The sequence below is a fragment of the Pteronotus mesoamericanus genome, unplaced genomic scaffold (assembly GCF_021234165.1).
Source record: "Pteronotus mesoamericanus isolate MK-2021 breed Mesoamerican mustached bat unplaced genomic scaffold, CSHL_Meso_final scaffold_54, whole genome shotgun sequence".
NCBI classification, from domain to species: domain Eukaryota; kingdom Metazoa; phylum Chordata; class Mammalia; order Chiroptera; family Mormoopidae; genus Pteronotus; species Pteronotus mesoamericanus.
Window position 1 is genome coordinate 29,152,906 of NW_026555321.1, and position 21,384 is coordinate 29,174,289.

General features: G+C 41.5%; 1 protein-coding gene and 1 pseudogene across 3 annotated transcripts in view; both read left to right on the forward strand.

Annotated features, from left to right (window-relative positions):
* Nucleotides 1–435: 435 nt before the first annotated feature.
* LOC129088125 (40S ribosomal protein S27-like) lies at nucleotides 436–699 on the forward strand (annotated as a pseudogene).
* An 18,331-nt stretch (nucleotides 700–19,030) lies between these two features.
* Nucleotides 19,031–21,384, forward strand: part of TMCC1 (transmembrane and coiled-coil domain family 1) — a 208,588-nt gene continuing 206,234 nt past the window's right edge. For all 3 annotated transcript variants that reach the window (XM_054595558.1, XM_054595559.1, XM_054595562.1), the window contains exon 1: nucleotides 19,031–19,135. The gene's annotated coding sequence lies outside the window, so the exon portion shown is untranslated. The remainder of the gene's footprint in view (nucleotides 19,136–21,384) is intronic.

A 21,384-nucleotide genomic window follows, 5' to 3' on the forward strand; every position in this document is an offset into this window, starting at 1 on the left:
TTTAGGCCTTCAGCAGATTGAGGGAAGCCTAACCACATTATGAGGGCAATCTGCTTTAATCAAAGCCCACCAATTTAAATGTTAATCTCACCCAAAAACACTCTAACAGATAGATTTAGAATACTGTTTGGCCAAGTATCTGGGCCTAGCCAAATTGAAACGAACCATCACACATGGGGATAATCAGATCCAAGTTTTCATCCAGGGACAGAGGTAGAGCTTCCTCCACTGAATGCATTTTAAAAAGATATTGGGAGAAAAAATAAGTTTTTGTGATTGTACTTGTCCAGCAAACTCAAAAAGAGTCTGGAGACTTTGGCTAGAAATAAATGAAAGATTTACTCAAGGGTCTTAGTATTTGCGAACTGCGAACACTAGGTAATACCCAGAATGTTCTCAAGAAGAAAGAAGCCTTTCTCGTGGTGACAACCTCCCCATGACAACGTGCCTCTCGCTAAAAATCTCCTTCATCCCTCTGCAGAGGAGGAGAAGAGAAAACACAAGACGACACGCCTGGTGCAGAGCTCCAATTCCTACTTCATGGAAGTGAAATGCCCAGGATGCTAAAAAATCACCACCATCTTTAGCCAGGCACAGACGGTAGCTGGATGTGTTGGCTGCTCCACTGTCCTCTGTCAGCCTGCAGGAGGGAAAGCAAGGCTTTCAGAAGGATGATCCTCCAGAAGGAAGCAGCACTAAAAGCACCTGAATCAAGATGAGAGGGGAACCATCCCAATAAACACATTTTGGGTTAAAAAGAAAAAAGAAAAGAAAAAAAAGAAAGGAAAGCTGAGGGTTCTTATAGTAAAAGAGTACAACCTTGAGAAGAATCAGTCCTGCATTCTTAGCCTCTGGATGGTCCAAGATGGTAATCCTCTAGATGACCAGTGACCTGGATAATGAATGGATGTCATGTGGTCTGGATATGTGAGCATGCTCTCCTTAGTCCTTTGGGAATAATCAGAGGGTTATCTGGAGTTTTGATGTATATCCAGGCATTGATGCAGGGCTAGAGAGTTCAAAAGTTTAAGTTCCCAGGCTGGTTTAAACAAGAATAGAGTTATTTCCTCATTCCTCAACTTACTTGATTTTAGTAATTTAGCAGCCTAACTCTAGTAACTCCATTTTATTTCTTCACTCTAGTCTTCATACCCCAGGTATATATTGCTCAGTATAACAGCTGTTACTTGTGTTTTTGTCAGGAAATGGAGAAGGAGAGCTGTTCTTAATAGAAGCCCATTTCTTTGGTGGCATTAGAGTTACCCTTTGGGCAAAGATTGCTCTTTTATTTGAAAAGCACTGCACAGGGCCTGCTGTTATTGATGATAAAGTGAAAGCCCTCTTCTGGAAGGAAGAAACCTTGGCCCCAGAGGAACCACATGTTAATTGCTGGGTTCTGAGGGAGCAATGAAAAGGCATCTTTGAAGGGCTGTTTCTTGGGTTTACTTGCTTGGGCTGTGGCAGAGCCTAGGAAATAAGGATTCTCAGATTCTGCAGAGCGAACAAGGGATTCCATGTCAGGGCTTCCAACTAAAATGAGAGGCAGGGTCAAAGAGAGAGGCAGGCAGAGGGGGCCCCCAGGGTAGGGGGCATAGCCAGCGCAGAGATAGCTGCTGACTGGGTTTCGCATTTCCTTTCATTTCCTCAGACTTTCAGCAAAACCATGTAAGAGCTTCAGCCTGGACTCAGGTTACTTGAAGGAATTCAGGGAGAAGGCCTGAGTGCCTCTGGCAGGGCAGCCCAGAGCAGCAGGTCAGAGGCAACTGGTGAATGGGGTAGGTGGACAAGCAATTCTTCTATTAATAATCACTCTGGGACAGTAGGTGTCCGCTGTACGTGGGCAACTCTAGCTGTTGTGGGGGATGGGGTGCTGTTGGGGCCAATTCAGAGGGACGGTGCCTGGTGTCCAGTAGCATTGCGGCGTGCCAGACTTTGGAGAAGTGGCATAGCTTGGAGGTTGTTCTCTGGAGTAAGACTGTCTGGTGTGAGTCCTGACTCTGCTTCCCATGGCCACAGGCAGGCTAATCAATCTCTGTGACCTCAATTTTCTCATCTGTGAAGGCTGTTTGAGAATTAAATGAATTGATATTAGAAAATGCTGAGAGTAGAGCCTGGAATGTTTGTTAAGTAAATCAGTAGTACCGAGCTAGGGTAGGTTTGGGCAGTGTGGCCAGTGAGTTTGAGAGGGTGGATGGGAGAAAATTCCTAGTCTCAAATGAGGTATTTGCAGAAGTGCCAACCCCATCAGCGTTTCCTGGCTTTGCTCCTACCTGCTAACAGAAGACGGAGCAAAATAAAACAAAGGCTGTTTAGCTTTTTTGTCAGTGTTTTCTTCCCTTTGGCGGAGTTGTCAGGCCAAGCAGAGGTCGTTTCATTTTTGTTTTTGTTTAATCTGCTTCCAGCCCAGGAGCAGGAGCACAGAGGCCTAAAAATACCCTGAGCTGGTCGGCCTCTGGCCAGCACGCTGCCTATTCCTCTGCTCAGCGCTCTGTCCTTGGGCTTCATTCACTAGCAGCTCTTGGGCACCCCATCTCCCCTTCAAGACTGACAGTGGAATTAGGAAGCACAAAGCCTAAGATATGGGGCTTGGGGCAGGGGTTCCCTAATACAGGGTGAGGCCCAGACGCTGGCCTCAGAATGCAGGGATGGATAGCCTGTTCGAGGTCACCTTGCCCAGCGTTCCCCTTTGCACAGGTGGGAACACTGAGTCCAGAAAGCAGAGGCTTTGTGGTTTTCTGAGCTGAAATGCTTGCCCCTCTTCCTCCTTCCTAACCCTACAAAGTTCTTACCTTGAAGAAAAGCTTCCAACGATTCAGAGGAGAAAAGGCCCTGGGCTGGGAGTCCTAAGTCCTGGCTTTAGCTAGGACCTAGGAAGGGTGGCGGGCCAGTCACTCCCCTCTGGGCCTCAGTTCTTTCATTGGTAAAACTGAGAGATGCAGCCCTGAGGTGTCCTGTTAAGATGAGGGGGAGAGTGGCAAGAAAGCTGGGGGTGGACTGAGTCCCCTTGAGAACCAGCCCCACTTTACCTAAAGCTTGTCTGCTTTCATCTATTTTTTGTTTTAGGTTTTGTCTGAAAAAGGTTCTGTTACTAAAATGAGAAGAGAGGTTTCAAGGATGTGAAGATTCCTTCTGACCCCCATGGCCTGGGATACGCTTCAGCTGCTATTATACCCTAAGTTACATTATATGACCATCTGCCCTAACAACTTGCAGTTCCCCCTAGTGTGTCTCATACCCAGGCTTTTGCACATGATCCCTGCTCACCTGGTCAACTAGCAAACTTCTGCTCACTCTTTAAGCCACAGCTCAAATACCGTCTCCTTCTGAAAGCCTTCCAGACCTTCCTCAGGCCTGCTTAAAGGCCTCCTTAGGGCTGCCACAGATTCCAATCTATCTCCTATCATAGCACTTAGCCCCTTTGTAATTGCATTTATACTGTCTATCATCAGAGAATACTCTAATTTAAATCTCAAATCTGCCACTTCCCAGCTGTGTGACCCTGGCAAGTGACTTAACCTCTCTTTGCTTCAGTTTTCACATCTCTAAAATAGTATCAGCAAACACAAAATGCTTGCTATGTGCCAGTCCATCTTATGAGTTTACTCATTTAATCCACACATTTCTGTGAGAGTGATACAAAACCCTTTATTTTATTTTATTTTATTTTATTTTATTTTTAAATGAGAAAACTGAGGCACAGAGAAATTAAATAGCTTGCCCAAGGTCACTCAGCTTATAAATGGCAAGACCAATATTCAAATCATATAGTCCAAATGCAGAGAGATTTTACTGCCTCTCCAAAGGTACCTACTTCAGATGGTGACGTGAAGGTGACATGAATAAAATACATGTAAAGTTGCTTGGCACATACAGGGTGGGGCAAAACTAGGTTCACAGTTGTTCATAAAGAAAATAATACAATAATTAATATATAATAATTCAAGAATAAACTCCGTATTTCATGTACTCACAATTGTAAACCTAGTTTTGTCTTGCCCTAGTAAGTACTCAGTAAATCCTCATTACCTATATTTCCCAGTGTCCCCTTCTTTGTCAGTCAGAGCTTGAGGATTTAAATCTAGATATTTAAAATAGAAACAAGGGATATTTTTATTGTTTTTTTTTTCTTATTGTGCTGTCCCATTTACTAAGAGGCCTGTCCAGAAAAAGTCCAGCCATTGTTAATATAACGAAAATGGTTTGCACAACATTGATGCAACCTGGCAACCAAGGGGAGTGGACTGGAAAGTGCAGGCGTGAACAATAATGACTTCACAGTACTAGTCAGTAAGGGCAGTAGATGCTGTTGAGTGAGCATGTGTACTGTGTGGCTGTTGCATTCAAAATGAGTGAGTAGAGTAATGCATCTGCATCAAACTTTGTGTTAAGCTTGAACATTCCTCCACGGAAACCATTTGGATGATTCAGAAAACCACAGCTATGGGCAACTGGTGATTGGCAGCTTCATCACTATAACGCACCTGCTCATGCATCATGTCTTACAGCAGAGTTTTTTGGCAAAACATCAAATCACCCAGATGACTCAGCCCCTCTACAGCCCAGATTTGGTGCTTCATGACTTCTGGCTTTTCCCAAAACTAAAATCACTTTTGAAAGGGAAGAGATTTCAGGCTGTTGATGAGATTCAGGAAAATACAACAGGGTAGCTGATGGCAATTGGGAGAACTGTGTGAGGTCCCAAGGTGCCTACTTTGAAGAAGACTGAGGTGTCATTGTCCTATGTACAATATTTTTGTATCTTATATCTTCTTCAATAAATGTCTCTATTTTTCATATTATGACTGGATACCTTCAGGACAGACCTTTTATATCATAGGATCATTATATGTCAGAGATGGCTAGGACATATGAAATAATTATAATAATCATAATAATGAGCACTTAAGATGAGTAGTTATTATGTGTCATTGTGCTAATGCAGTTTTAAAATACATTTTATTTTTAAAAGCAACCCTAGGTTCACAGCACAACTGAGCGAATGTTGCAAAAATTTCCCATATACCTTCTACCCTAATTCCCACCCCAAACCAATCCCACTATCAATGTTTCCCACCAGAGTTGTACATTTGTTATAATTGATAAGCCCATTTTGATACATCATTATCACCCAGAGTCCATAGTTCATATTGTTTCACTCCTGGGGTTTTACAATCTATGGGTTTTGACAAATGTATAATAACATGGGTCTACCACTACAGTATAGTATATTTTCATTGCCCTAAAATCCTCTGTGCTGTGCAGATTTATCCCTTCCTGCCCTTAACTCCCAGCAACTATTGAACTTTTACTGTCTCCATAGTTTTGCCTTTTTCAGGAAGTCATATATAATAGTTGAAATCATACGATTATATAGCCTTTTCAGATTGGCTTCTTTCACATAGTAATATGCATTTAAAGTTCCTCTATGTCTTTTCATGGCTTGAAAGCTCATTTCTTTTTAACCTTGAAAAATATTCCATTGTCTAGATGTACCACAGTTTATCTATTCACATTTGCCCCAAAAAGGATATAATACATTATATCCTGGATAGGGCATTATGTATTAAATTGATTACCTGAATTTAATCATGAGGAAACATCAGACAAATGCACCTTTTAAAAAAATTATATTTTATTGATTATGCTATTACAGTCGTCCCAATTTTCCCCCTTTGCCCCCTTCTACCCAGCACCCCCATTCTCTAAGGCAATCTCTACACTACTGTTCATGTCCATGTGTCACGTGTATAAGTTCTTTGGCTACTCCATTTCTTATACTATACCTTACATCCCCATGGCTATTCTGTAACTACCTATTTGTACTTCTTAATACCCTCACCTCTTCACCCATTCCCCCACACCCCCCTCCCGTCTGACAACCATCAAAATGGTTTCTGTATCCATGATTCTCTCCCTGTTCTTCTCATTTGCTTAGTTTGTTTTTTAGATTCAACGGTTGATATTTTTTTGCCATTTTATTGTTCATAGTTTTGATCTTTTTCTTAAATAAGTCCCTTTAACATTTCATATAATACTGGTTTGGTGATGATGAACTTCTTTAGTTTTTTCTTGTCTGGGAAGTTCTTTATCTGCCCTTCGATTCTAAATGCTATCCTTGCTAGAAAGAGGAATCTTGGCTGTAGGTTTCTGCTTTGCATCACTTTGAGTATTTCTTGCCAGTCCCTTCTAGCCTGCAGAGTTGCGTTTGAGAAATCAACCGACAGTTTTATGAGAACTGCCATGTAGGTAACTAATTCTTTTCTCTTGCTGCTTTTAAGATTCTCTCCTTATCTTTAACCTTTGGCATTTTAATTATGATGTGTCTTGAAATGGGCCTCTTTGCATCCATCTTATTTGGGACTCTCTGTGCTTCCTGGACTTGCATGTCTATTTCCTCACCAAATTAGGGAATTTTTCTGTTATTATTTCTTCAAATAGATTTCCAATTTCTTACTCTTTCTCTTCTCCTTTGGGCACCCCTATCAGGTGAATATTGAAATGCCTGAAGTTGTCCCAGAGGCTGCTTACACTATCCTGGGGTTTTTTTTGGATTCTTTTCTCTTCTTGTTGTCCTGATTCATTGTTTTTTGCTCCTTTATGTTCCAAATCATTGATTTGATTCTCAGCTTCATCCACTCTACTGTTGTTTCCCGGTAAATTGTTCTTTATTTCAACTAGTGTATCCTTTGTTTCTGACTGGATATTTTTTATGCTGTTGAGGTCTTCATTAAGTTCATTGAACATCCTTATAACCAGTGTTTTGAACTCTGCATCTGAAAGACTGTTTATTTCAATTTTGTTTAGTTTTTTCTCTAGAATTTTGATCTGTTCTTTCATTTGGGTCATGTTTCTTTGTCTCCTAGTTTTGGCAGCCTCCCTGTGTTTGTTTCTGTGTATTAGGTAGAGCTGCTATGACTCCCTGTCTTGGTAGCATGGCCTAATGTGGTAGGTGTCCTATAGGGTCCAGTGGCACAGCCTCCCCTGTCACCCAAGCTGGGTACTTGAGGTGCACCCTTCATATGGGCTGAGTACACTCTCCTCTTGTAGTTGAGTCTTAGTTGCTCTTGGAAGGCTCATGGGAGGGATTTACCCAGGCTAGTCAGCTACAAGTACTGGCTATGGCCACTTACCACCAACCTCCACCCTCCATGGAGGATCAGCTATGCAGAGGCAGAGTGATGGTGCTCCGATGTGGTCTGTAGCTGTCCACTGGGTGCACAGGTTCTGGGGTTTCCCGGATGTGTGCAGGCCAAGGTCAGCCCCAACTTGTTTTCTGCCTGGGGCCACGCTGTATGAGCTATAAAACCATCTGAGATGGCTGCTACTTGTTGTGCTGTGCTTGGAGCTTTCTAGGCAAAACCAAGCTGTGAATCTAGGCTGGCTGCTGCTAGTGCTGAGCCTGGGGCCACTTATCAAGAGGTTTTGGGCCTGAGCTCTGTGGGATATTGAGGTCGGCTGTGGCTTGTTTGATAGGATTTAGGAAGTTGTGAAGCATAAGCCAAGACCAGCCATTCATATCTTGGGTAGGCCCCTAAATTGGATGGGACAGAGTCTCAGGGAATATCCAGAGTGGGGTGAACAGTTTTTGGAATCTCAGATATTGCACTCTCCTGCCAGTTCTGTGGCTCTGTGGGGGTTGTGGGGGAAGGCTCACAAAAGGGACAATGACCTTTGCCCGCCATTCTGTCTGGGAGAAATTGTCCCCCAGCTCCTGCCTTGATGCCAGACACTTCACTTCCTCCCTGAATGCCACTGGTGCCTTTCACACTGCTACCCTAGTGCTGCAGCTCAGATAAAGTGACTCTGAATAAGTCCATGTGTGGATTCTTCAAGGGGAACAGCTTGGGACTTCAGAGGTTTCTTCTACTGATTCAATCCCTGCTGGTTTTTGCAGCCAGAAATTCTGGGGACTTATCTTCCTGGCACATTTACTTAGTGGAATCCTGGGCTGGGGCTCCTGGTGTATATCCCAAGATATCCCTCCTAAATTTTTATCCACCACACATGGCTGTTCCATGTCTCTGCCCCATCTACCAGTCTGGATGGATGTGGTTTCTTTAATTCCATAGTTGTCAGGCTTCTATTGAACTCAATTTCTGATAGTTCTGAGTGATGGTTGTTCTATATTTTAGTTGTAATTTTGATGTGGTTGTGAGAGGAAGTGAACTGTGTTTACCTATGTTGTCATCTTGAATGGAAGTCCACACCTTTTTTTAATTATTCATTTTAGAAAGAGAGAGAGAGGAAGGAAGGGAGAGAGGGGGAGAGAGAGAGAGAGAGAGAATCATTGATTTTTTAAATTCACTTACTTATGCATTCATTGGTTGCTTCTTGTATGTGCCTTGACCAGGGACCAAATCCGCAACCTTGGCCTCTTGGGACAATGCTCTAACCAACAGAGATACCCAGCCAGGGTTCTGACAAACTGACAAACCCACATTGAGAGACTTTCTATTAAATAGTTGGCCTGTATTCTTCAGCAATGACAATGACAATGTCGTGAGAGTTAAGAAAAGACTGAGGAACTGTTCCAGACTAAAGGAGGCTAAAGAGACCTGACAACTGCTAACCTAAAAATAAAAAAGCCTTTAAAAGTGAGAGGCAAATAAGCATTTATTTGAGATAAATAAGCACAGCTATTCCAGAATCATTAATTCAGGTGTAAGTCCAAATAATATCTGATTAAGAGACAAAGTCAATGGGTATTTACAAGAAAGGGAAGGGGAACAATTACATCAATAGAAGGAAGGCATTTCTATTAGTGCAGATAACATAACAATGTGATATTAATTCTAAATAATATTTGAATTTTCAGTCCAGTAGTTATTGTTCCAGGAGTCATAATAAAAGCTTTCTTGTTATCTTTGCAAAGATTTTTTTTTTAGAAACAAGCTTGCTTATGCCAAGTCCAAAAGTGATTTTGCCCTATTTTAACATTCCAAGATTTGAGACATAAGAGGTGCAAGGCAGTTCCTCTGGCATGGAAGTTCTGGCTCCATCTGAAAATGGCTCCATTTATATTATTGTTTACACAACTAATTGTAATTCCTGCTCCTGGCAGTTGGCACTGAAGGGGAAAAAAACTATAGGGATACTGAGACAACTGGCAACATTGGAATATAAATTGTTGATTGGGAAGCATTGTATCAATGCTAAATTTACTGAATTTGACAACTGTATTATGTTTATGTAAGAGAAAATCCTTGTTCTTAGGAAAGACAACTGAGAATAGCAGAGGGGCAGAGTTAAGACTAAAGATGTATGCAAAGCATTCTTCAATGGTTGAGAAGAGAGAGAGAGAGAGAAATGACTAAGTAAATCTGCCGACGTGTTAGAAATTAATTGAGTTTGGGTTCAGGCATACAGGAGTTTTCGACTTATTCTTGAATATATTCTGTAATTTTGAAATTATTTTCAAAATAAAACGACATCCTCATCATCCCTAAGAACACACAGCTGCTGACGGTAGAGCTCCGATTTAAATCCAGGCTGTTTGGGCATTCGGGGGCTTTGCTGTCTCTCGAATCAGCTCACTCCATCAGTCTCATTTTACAGAGAAGGTCACTGAGGCCCAAAGAGGGAAAGGGGTTTATACTTGGCAGTAGCATGAGTGGACTGCAGCTTAAGGAACAGTCTCTGCGATCCCAACCTGCCAATCCTCTCTTTGCATCTGTCCTGTTGATAAAGCTTAGTGTCCTGCCTTGAGAAAGGACCAGTGTTTCTCTAGAATATCTTGTGATCACTTTTTGAGCTGGTTAGATCTCAACAGTAGGATCCTGCTGGCCTCAACTCTGGATCCCTGGAAAATGGGGACTGAGGAGGCTATGTTTAATTAGCAAGGTAACCAGACCAGGACTTGTGAATTAAGTTTTACCCCTCTCTGTTCCACCATTGTCCATTCTGTTCAACACCCCTTCTTTTGGAAACAATACCTTCTTTGGGGCCTTATTCCTTTCTATTTTCTAACCACCATGTGGTTCTGGTGGGTGTTGCCTGTCAAAATGTCCCATCCCCATGGCTACAGTTGATTGGTATAGGGGTGGGCACTGGACTCAAAATAAGCCAATCAGAGCCTTCCCCTGAGATTTTCTGGACTGGCTTTAAGGGAAGCAGGATGTAGGCATTCTGGTGTGAGGCTATCATGTGTGGGGCTCAGCAAATGATGGCAGCCATATTCTCCATCATGAGGAGAAAACTGGTCTGATACAATAGAGCTAAGAAAAGCAGAGAAGAGAAAAATTGTCATAGGGTCCAGGTGTCTCTGAGGCCCTGCCATTTCCGTGGTTGTTTTATAAATATCAGCATCCTTCCAATAAATTGCTCTGCTCTTACAGAAGCCTGTTTGCTTTGGATTTCTAGCACTTGAAGCCAAAATAGACCAATACACCTGAGATTCTGACCCCTAGCAATCCTGACCATGAGGTTCCAGCATGGAGATTGTCAGAGTTCTGTTCCCCTAGACCTGACTAAATTTTTGACTCTGCTTACATGGGGTGGGGACTGTGGGAGTTGGCAGTGAGGCCTTATCCCACTGGAAACATCTGATCCCCAGGGAGAGCCATGGTCCTGACCCTATGATTAGGGCCTTTTGTACTCATACTCCTACCTTACCTGCTGGGCCTCCTGGAATGTGGCCTTGTCCTACCCGTTTAAGGGTGAAGGCCAGGTCTGTGAAAAGAATATGGTTTTGTGGGTGTCGACAGAAAGAAATAAGGGGAGAGAGATTAAAACTCATTGAGACTCCCTTCTGCGGTTCTTGGTGGGAGGCAGAGAAGGAGTTTGGGGAAGTCTTCTATGCCAAGATAGGAGATTGGTCACAGGTCCTTACTCCTGTCTAAAATTTTCAGTGAGGTACAAATTACATGCAGTTAAATGCACAGATCTTAAGAGTATAGTTTACTCACTGTAACCAGCACCCAGATCAAGATACAGGACATTTCCAGTACCCAGGAAAATTGCTGTGCACCCCTTTCCAGTTGACATCATGGCCTTCCAACCTGTCTATTCTGAACTACCTCTATCATCATAACTTAGTTTTGCCTGCCCTTGAACTTCCTGAAATGGAATTATACAATATGTGGTCTTTTGGGTCTGGCTTCATAATATTGAGGATGCCTAATCTTTAATATTGGCCCCAACACCTTTGATCTTCATGGTACTCCTATAGTAGTTAACATTTGTTAAGTGTCAGGCACTGTTTAAAGTGCTTACACACACACACACACACACACACACACACACACACAGTTGACCCTTGAACTACACAGGGTTGAACTGCGTGGGTCCACTTATACATGGATTTTTTTTCAATAAACATATAATCAGCTCTGCATCCCCAGGTTTTGCATCCATGGATTCCCAACTGTAGATTGAAAATACTGTTTTTGATCCATAGTCGGTCAAATCCACAGATGTAGAGTGCTGACTGTATATGTCGTACTACACCATTTTATATAAGGAACTTCAGGATTCATGGATTTTGGTATCTTCAGGGAGTCCTGGGACCAATTCCCTGTGGGTACCAAGGGACGACTACAGTTAAATGTTTGAAAAGTCAAACAATATACATGGATTTTCAAACGCGTGGAGGATTGGCACCCTAAACCCCACATTTTTCAAGGGTCACCTGTATTCATTAACTCCTTCCTCATAGTGTACATATGATGTAAGTACAAATAAGGGACCTGGGGTACAGAGTGGTGACGTAGCTTGCCCAAGACACAACTCTGAAGCTGCAGAGTTAGGACTTGAAGGCAGGCAAGCCATCTGTAGACCATACTTTTATCCAAGAGGTAGATGATCTCATACACATTTTAAAGACTGAGGGAGGCTAACTAGGCAGATCTGGGTGTTTGGAAGCTCAAATGGATAACAGAAGTAAAAACATGTTAACAAGAATAAAGGGTTGTGCAAATGTAAGGCAGGGTCATACTTCATTTAACATAAACAAAATCACCATTTATTTCTTAATCAAATAAACATTTACAGGCATAAACTCAGTTTATTGTGCTTCACTTTATTGTGCTTCATAGATGTTGCACCACAGACACTCAACCAGCAAAAGATTACAACTTGCTCTTACTATGGTGGTCTGAAACCAAACTCACAATATCTCTGGAGTATGCCTGTATCAAGCAACCTAAAAAGGTGAGTGGGTTCAAAATGACAGAGACAAACTCTTTGATGGTTACTCACAGTCCACAGAGGAAAGCAGATGTTTAAGGGGGAAGTTACATGTTTGCTGGGCTAAGAATCGGAAACCTCAGGATGCTTTGAGTGGTTGATGCAAGTAGCTGACCTTGTCTGTGGGGTCAGGGAAGGCCTCTTTGAGGAACTGGCATTTCAGCTGAGACAGAAAGGTAAGCAGAGTTGAAAAGGAAGGTGTACCAAGCATTAGAAATAGCAGAAGCAAAGGCCCTGAGGTGAGAGAGAGAAACTGGCACAATAATTGGAAATTCAGAGTCACTAACATATGATGATATGTTATAGTAGAGCGATTACTTGTCTTATTTTCACAGAAAAATCCCCTATGACAATTTCAGTACTTACTTGCTCCAATAGGTCATTGTCAATACATGACAGTCTTTTTTGCTTATTCTACAACTTTATCAGTTTTACTAAATTTAAATTTTGTGAAGCTATGTTTTCTATTGGTTATTTATATTAGCAAAGTTAAACATATACAGAGATTATTTGGAAATGTGATAAATTATTGCTACAAACATATTGCAAAGACATTAGTAGAACTTATGCAGATTTTACCAAACAACTTAAGGTTTTCATTTCCTCTGTGTTCATTTCCTATCAATAATATCACTAATATTAATTACTCAATTTCAATGGTAAATTTTAACAGTTGTTGCAGTTCATGTTCATTTTAATTCTTCAAATTACATATGTTATTTGGTCCAGTGTTTTTCAAACTATAATACACATACAAATCACCTGCAGGTTATGTTATATAATAAAGACTTTGACTAAGGTGATCTGGAGCAGGGTTGAGAGTTTACATTTTTAATAGATTTCCAGGTAATGCTGCTGCTGCTGCTGGTCCAGGGACCACATTTAGAACAGTAAGGATCTATCAATAGATTAGAAGACCAAAAAGATCATTATTTTCTTTCCATATTGTAAACTTTTTTTAAAAAAACTTATTTTAAAATCAATAATTTATTTTGTAAAGAACCATCTAGTTTTACTTCAAATAATTTATTAATTCCTTTGATTTTTTTGAGAGCATTATGTACATCAACACTTCTTTTCTGGACATTGAATTTTTTGTATCATTTTGCTTAAACCATTAATTTTATTTAAAGTATAATGCCAAGACCGTATTAAGCTAATAAATTTCGGCCAAACATGGATGTTTGAAAGTAGAACTTTGGCTGGTGTTTTAGAACCCATTTTCTTTATTGATATCATCATAAAAAGATCAATGCATATTGTTTGTAACTGAGTTTTTACTGGCATGATAGTATCAACTCAATTTTCCCATCACCAATTTCACAGTAGTTTCAAATTTATATTCAGTGTTTTCAATGTACCCAAATGTCTAACTGAAGCTGAAAAGCAGTCATATTGTTCTTGGTAGATGTTTTTTAAATTTTATAATGTCAAAGGAGTTTTTTACCACATTGCTTACCATCAAGTTTAAAGAATGATTAAAAAAAGAAATATAAAATGGTGTATAATTTTTTCAAAGATCTTCTATTGCAGTGTTACCTTTTCCACATATACTTGCACTATTATCATATTTCTGGCTTCTCAAATTATTTCTGTCAAGTTCAGTGGTTGTAATTTTTTAATTAAAATTTTAAAATAATCTTTCTCCATTGTGACAAAAATCCCTCAAAATGTTCACATATAGAAGTATTTCAGTTTAGAAATCTATCAATCTAATCATAATTATTGTCTATGCTATATACATACATTAGATTTTGAACCTAAAATAATGAGTAATGTTTAGTTCTTCTTGCTTTATTCCAAATATTTCTTTTATATCATCTTCTAACATTTTAATAAATGGGTTTTGTATTTCATCCCCTGAGTAATGTGTAAGTCATTTTTTGATGTTGACATTTGATTTCTGCATAAATGTTCTGTCATGATGTACACACCCAAGTAAATAATATTCCAATTTTCACATTCAAAATTAACTGGTGTCTGAATGGTATATAGTGCCTCTCCAAGAATAGAATCACTTATAAAATGTTTTCAATATTTTTTCCACTTTATATAGTCTCTGTTCTGCAGCACTACCTTTCATTGTGTCCTATATATCTCTGATGTTCTTTTCTATTTTCACACCTTTTCTTTTTCTGTGCTTGAATCCAAATACTTGGTTACTTGTCTTTCAGTTGACTAATCTTTGGTTATGCTATTTTTAATCTGCTATGAATCCCATCAAATAAATTATTTAACAACTTTACTAAGGTATAGTATACAAAAAATAAACTATACCTATTTAAAATACATAGTTTGATGAGTTTTGACATATACACTCCCACGAAATTCCCATCATAATCAAGATTCAGATCATTCTCATCACCCTCAAGAGTTTCTTTGTGTCCCTTTACCTCTCATCTCTCCTCTCAGGCTGTTACTATATATTAGTTTGCATTTTCTAAAATTTTATATAGTTATACAATATGTATTATTTTATTTTCAGTTTCTGTTGCTCAGTAGAGTGGTTTTGAGATTCACCCACATTGTTGAGTGTATTGGTTGGTAGTTTGTTTCTTGTAATTGCTGAATAGCATTCCATTGTATGGATTTAACACATTTTATTTATCCATTCACCTGTTCATGGGTATTTGAATTGTTACTAGTATTTTGATACTGTGCATAAAGCTGCTATGGATATTCTTGTACAAGTCTCAGTGTGGACATATATTTTCATTTCTCTTGGGTAAACTCTGATGTGATAGTCTTTCTGAGGTGTCAACTTGGCTAGACTATAGGCCCAAATTATTCTACACTGTTCAAAGCTAATCTAAGTGTTGTCTATGAAGGCATTTTTGTAGATATGATTAAAGTCCATAATGAGTTGACTTTAAATTTTTTTATTTTATTTACTGATTGATTTTAGAGGAAGAGAGAGAGATAGAGATCGAGAGATCAATGTGAGAAACATCAACCAGCTGCTTCCTGTATGTGTCCCAACCAGGGATTGAATCTGCACCCTAGGCATGCGCCCTGTCTGGGAATCAAACTGGCAAACTTTTGGTTCATGGAACAATGCTCCAAGCAACTGAGTCATGCAGCCAGAGCATAATCAGATGACTTTAATAAGTGAGATTATCCTAGACAAGCTGGTTGGGCATGATTCAATCAGTGTAAAGTCCTTGAAAGCAGAGTTGAGGCTCTCCTGAAGAAGAAATTCTGCCTTGGGACAGCAGCGTCAATCAGCTCTCCTCTCTACCCATAATTGCATAAGTCAATTCCTTGAAATAAATCTTTTATTATATAACTCCTACTGGTTCTGTTTCTCTGTTTGAACCTTGACTAATACAGACTTTGATAGTGGAAGTGGTTCTAGAGGAACAGATTCTTAGGAATGATTTTTTTGAATTGGTTCTGGGTTTTCTTGAATTGGTTCTCTAACCTGGTTTAAAGTCACTAATGACTCTATTTCAAGTGGTAAAGAGAGCACTGGTAGTCCATGGCATGATAAGGCATTAGATACTCCTAATTGAATGCACATAGAAAGCGAGGCCCTGAGTGATGATGTGTTTGAATATTTTAGTCCAGCTAAGGAATATAATGGGTTGGTTGGTTGCCTCTAACTGCACTGAAGACAGTAGGGAAAGAAAAGGATCAGCTCATGGCTTCAAATTCCCAGCTCAGGCTATGCATAGATGATCTGAAAGCTTCTATTTCTGCCTTGAAAGAAGCCCTTAGTGCCATTATTTCTGAAAATGAAACCCAGAACCTCATTCTGCAAGTGGCTAATAGAGATTCTATTTCAAGTCTTTGGCAGGGCCTTATAGGCGAATCAGAGCACAGACGCTTAAGATTTTGGAGCAAAGCCCTGCCATTCTCTTTGATAACTACTCTTTTTGAGAAACAGCTTTTGGCTTGCTACTGAGCCTTGTACATACTGAACTCTTAACCATAGGCCATCAATTTACCATGTGATCTGAGCTATCCATCATGAGCTGGGTGTTGTCTGATCCACCAAGCTATAAAGTTGTGAACATGCAACAGCCTGTTCACTCCATTGGGCCATTCCATTCATTATCAATGAAACTATATTTATGAGATTGGGCCTGAATGGGCCTTGAAGACATTAGTGTACAATATGAGGAAGTGGCCCAAATGCTCATGGTCCCTACTCCTGCTACACTATCTTCTCTCTCTCAGCCCATACCTATAATCTCTTGGGGCATTACCTATGACTGGGGAAACGAAAATCCAGTCTTATTTAACAGCCTGGTTTATGATGGTTCTACACCATATGCAGGCACCGGGTGAAAACAGACTATTGCAGCACTATTGCCCCTTTCTGGGATACCCTTAAAGAAAAATAGTGAAGGAAAGGCCTCCCTGTTGTCAGAACTTCAAGCATTGCATCTGGTTGTTTATTTTGCCTGGAAGGAGAAATGGCCAACAGCTCTGCTGGTCTAGAGGTCTTAGTTCCAAAGGAAGGAATGCTTCCCATAGGAGACACAACAATGTTTCTGTTGAATTGCCAGTTCAAACTGCCACCTGGTCACCTGAGGGCATCTCATTCCTTTGTGTGTGTCTATGTGTGTTTTAATGAGGGTGATTTTTTTTAGGAAAAAAATATTTTGTTTATTTTAGAGAGAGGGGGAGGGAGGAAGAAAGAGAGGTAGAGAAACATCAATATGTGAGAGACACATAGATCAGTTGTCTCTGGCACTCTCCCAGCTGGGGACCTGGCCCACAACCCAGGCAAATACCCTGACTGGGTATTGAACCAGCAACCTTTCAGATTGCAGGCTGGCACTCAGTCCACTGAGCCATACCAGCCAGGGCTCATCCTTTTGAATAAACAGTCAAAGAAAGGAGTTACTGTACTGGCTGGTGTGACTGATCCTAATTACCAAGCAGGAAATTTGATTGCTACTACACAATGGGAATGTATAAATAATAATAGTTAACTTCATAGCACAGTATTGTTGTAGGATGTCAAAATCGGAAAGAACATCAACCAACGGCTTTGCACCCTCTTTTTGGAAAAGTTAAGCATTTTTGGTTGTGTGTAGGTTAGCTGTATGTTATGTGGAAGTATGCCTTTGTTATTGTCTTTATTTGGAGCTTAAGTACAGTTAAGGAAATGTGTAGGAGTGGGACTGCTAGGCCATCAGTCTTTTCAATTTTAGCTATCCTAATGAAGGTGTAGTGGTATATCATTGTAGCTTTAATTTGCAAATCTTTGGGTTACTAAATATGTTAAGCATCTTTTTGTTGCTTATTGGACATTTTTATACCTCAATCTTTGGTGAAGTGTTTACTTGAAACCTTTTGCCCATTGTTTTATTTTGTTGTTTTCTTATTATTTAGTTATAAAAATTCTTTATATGTTCTGGATACAAGTCTTTTGTCAGATATATTGCTTTTCAAATTTCTTCTCCCCTATCTGTGCCTTGACTTTTTATTTTCCCAATGGTGTCTTTCAAAGAATAAAAGTTTTAAATTTTGATAAAGTTAACCTTATGAATAATTTTTTATGGTTCATGTTTTTTATGTCCTAAGAAATCTTCGACTATCTCAAGATCGCAATTTTTTTTTGTTTTCTTTTAGAAATTTACTTATAGTTTTAGCTTTTAAGTTTATCATCCATTTTTTATTACTTTCCTCAGGGGCTTCCATCAATGCTCCTGAGATCTATAACTATTCCCCCATCAACCTCAAACATGAGCCACACTTGCCACCTCCCTGGCCTTCACTCTTCATCCAACAGATCATCAGGACCTCTCCATTTTACTCCCTAAAAAGTGGTCTTACTCTACCACCACCAATTTACCTTGCCCTAGGTCTCAAATCCTTACCTCAATTATTGCCTACCTTTGCCCACATCTACACTGTACTCCACATTCTGTGGTCTTCCAGCGCCCCATTCTGGCCATGCCAAGCTCTCTCACCCCTTGGACCTATTTCCTTCCAAGTCAGCCTTCAGATTCCAGTCTAAACATCCTTGACTAGATCAAACTCTACAGCCCCACCCTCACCTTCCATACAGGTTCTCTTAGCACCATGCACCTCTCAGAAAAGATTTTACTAATTGTAAATTTTAATTTTGTGTGATTCTCCGTTTAACGTTTTCCTTCTTCACAGATCTAACTTCATGAGGCCAGGGATCTATTTTATCCCCACACTGTACTCGCAGTAACTCGAACAAGGCCTAGTACAGGGAGGAAGCCTCAATACATATGCGATGAATGAATAAATGACTTAGGAAAATGGAATAAAAAAGGGTTAGGCTAATGGTTGTTTAGGTCCCTTCAGTGGTAATATCAGACACGAAACAGTAACAGCCTTTGCTGTTTTCCTAGCAGCAGATGAAAACCTGCCAGATCGGAGAAGAAAGGCAGGCCTTTGGATTCAAGGTAGGAAGAACAGGTGTGTGATCTCGAGCGGCGGCCAGAAATCCGCTCAAACCTGCATTGCTTTGAGCCCTCACTCTCCAGAAAAAGGGGCCGGTCCCCAGCAGCTCGGTTCCTGGAGTTTTGGCAGGGAAAAGTCCACCTGCAGTAATCAGCCACACCTGCAGCGGCCCAGCTCAGCTGCCCTGGAGACCGCGTGGGTGGGCACGCGGGCTGGGGGCGGGGCCAAGCCTGGAGGGGGCCTGCGTCCCGCCCCCCTGCTGCGTGCGCGCCCCCGCCGCAGCCTTGCGCGTGCGTCGCCGGCCGGGGGCGGATGTTGTGGGCGGTGGCGGCGGGCGCACGCGCTGTCGCCTTCTCAAGCCGGTTCGCGCTCCCGCGCAGAAGCTGAATCGACGGTGGCGGCTGCAGCGGCGGCTGCGGTGGCTGAGGTGGCGCGGGGGGAGGGCCGGGAGGGAGGGTGGCTGGGGGGGATGGACCGGGCGCGGCGGCCGCAGCGGCAGGAGCCGGCGCCTGAACTCGAACGACGGCGCTGGCGGAGACGCCGGCTGCTCCTCCCCTCCCCGCCGGTGAGTGCGTGCCCCTACCGCGCACTCTGGTTGCGGCCGTGGTTCCCCACAGCCCCTCCACGTCCCTCGGCCTGGGGTGAGGAGAGTTGTGCGGGGAGCGTGGCCTGGCGGTACTGCCGACGCTGGCTCGGCCTCCCCCTCGCGGCCTGGCGCGGCTCGGACCCTCGGTCGTCCTCGTCCGGGGCTTAAGCCCTGGGCCTAGGACTTGACCCGCCCCCACGCCCGCCCCAGCACCCCTCCGGGCCTTTTTCTTTCCTGGCTGGTTCCGCTGTCATTTTGACCCTGGGGTTTCTCTCTCCACCCCTCTTCTCTCGCCCCCCCTTCCCAGCATCCCATCCCCGGGTCCTTGGGGAGGGAGGGGTGTGTGAGGAGTTGGGCCGAGGCCCGAGGCGCTGTATGGGAGGTAGCTCTGGTTTGGGGGTCTGAGGTCCTATGAGCTCTCGCTTGGCCTTGTTGTCCCCAGAAGTTGGCCACCAGGGCTCAGCCGGTGCCACCTGAAACCAGTTTTACACCTTTTGTTTTGATTTTGAACTTGTTTAAGGGAAGAAGGGAACCTGCTGTACTGGGATCGGCAGAAATAGGTGGTGCAAGGTGGGAGGCTAGGCTGGCTGGGTTCTCAGTGCCTTTTATTAGCCCCTTTTAGGAAGGTAAAATGGGCGCACCTTCCCTAAAGGGCCAGAAATCCGTTTACAGCTTGCAAATACCCCTTTTCAGTCTAAGCTCAGGTATGTGTAGTCTTGTCTAGCGGTTGGTTTGGTTCATTCCTTAACATCGCTGGTGAGGACCACCCCCTCCCCACCCCCCCGCCCCTCCGCGTATCTGCAGCAGGGTTTCTCAAAGCAGCCCGCTTGAGCTGTCGGTTAATTTCCACCCCCCCCCCCCTTTTTGGGTGACACCTTATACATTAGTCTTGGTAGATTCTTATCCAATGATTTTGTAGGCTGCCTTTTCAACCTGACTTGTCATAGAGGAAGATGAACACATAGACACTAATCCAAAATGGATGCTGTAAGTCTGACATACTCATCAGAGGTACCTGTACCATAAGCATCTCTATGAAAGGTCTGATTTCCTCAATTAGCTAATTATTTTAATTTTTTTAAAAAGGCATCCAGGGCTTAAAAAGCAGCTAACTGCTTTAAAATAAAACAAAACTTTGATTTGTTTATGTTTTCTGATCAGTATCTTATATTTTGGAAGTGATTGTTTAATTAAATCCTTGTCTTGGAAGTACCCATGTATAGAAATTGTTGCAGAGCATGGACGAAAAAACCTTATGAGAATGTTGTTACAGACAAGATTCCTCCAGGAGGTAGATACAGTTTTTTTCTCAACTGTGTATCAGGAGAGTGAGAGTCCAAAGGGTGAAAAAGGTGAAGGGATTAAGAAGTATAAATTGACAGTTACAAAACAGTAGTGAGGATGTAAAGTTCAGCATAGGGAATAAAGTCAGTGATACCGTAATAACTATAGTGCCAGGTGGGTAATTGAATTCTTGGGGAATCACTCTGTAAATTATATAATTGTCTAACCACTATGTTGTATATCTGAAACTAATACAAAGTAATATTGAATGTCAACTGTAATTGAAAAAATTTTTAAAAAGGTGACACTCCTATTTTGAGTAGGTGGTACTTTTACTAGTATCATATAACAAATTATGCTTATAGGTGTGACTTTTAACTCAACAATATCTTGTCCTCTCCCAACAAAGTTGGTTTGTATTATCATACAACCACTTTCTTGCTAGTATAGAAAGATTAAAAAGCTGCTTCTTATTTGTGGGTGGTAACCTTTTACTTTGCAAAGTTTTCAGCTGCTTACAGAGTATATTGCTGATCAGCAGCATAGGAAAATTTTAGGTATTAAAAATTCATTAGCATGTGATCTAGATCTGTTAAAATTATGAGGATTTATTAAGATTCTGCATGATATGGGTGCTGTGTACAATGTGTAGGAAATGAGATTTCTCAGAGTATTTGCATCTTAAGGTAAATAGCACAGTCAGCTGACAGACTGTTGACACCTTGAGTAGTTGAGAGGCTCTCTTATGAGTGCATGCACATACACACAAACTGTACAATTTGATGAAGAAACCCAATGATTTGGATTAGTTGGTAACCACCATTACTGTAAGTTGTTTTCTACTAGAATATTTCCCTTTTTCTGCAAGAGGTTTTTTTTTTTCCTTTTTAAAGATTTTATTTATTCTTAGAGAGAGGAGAAGGGAGGGTGAAAGAGAGGGAGAA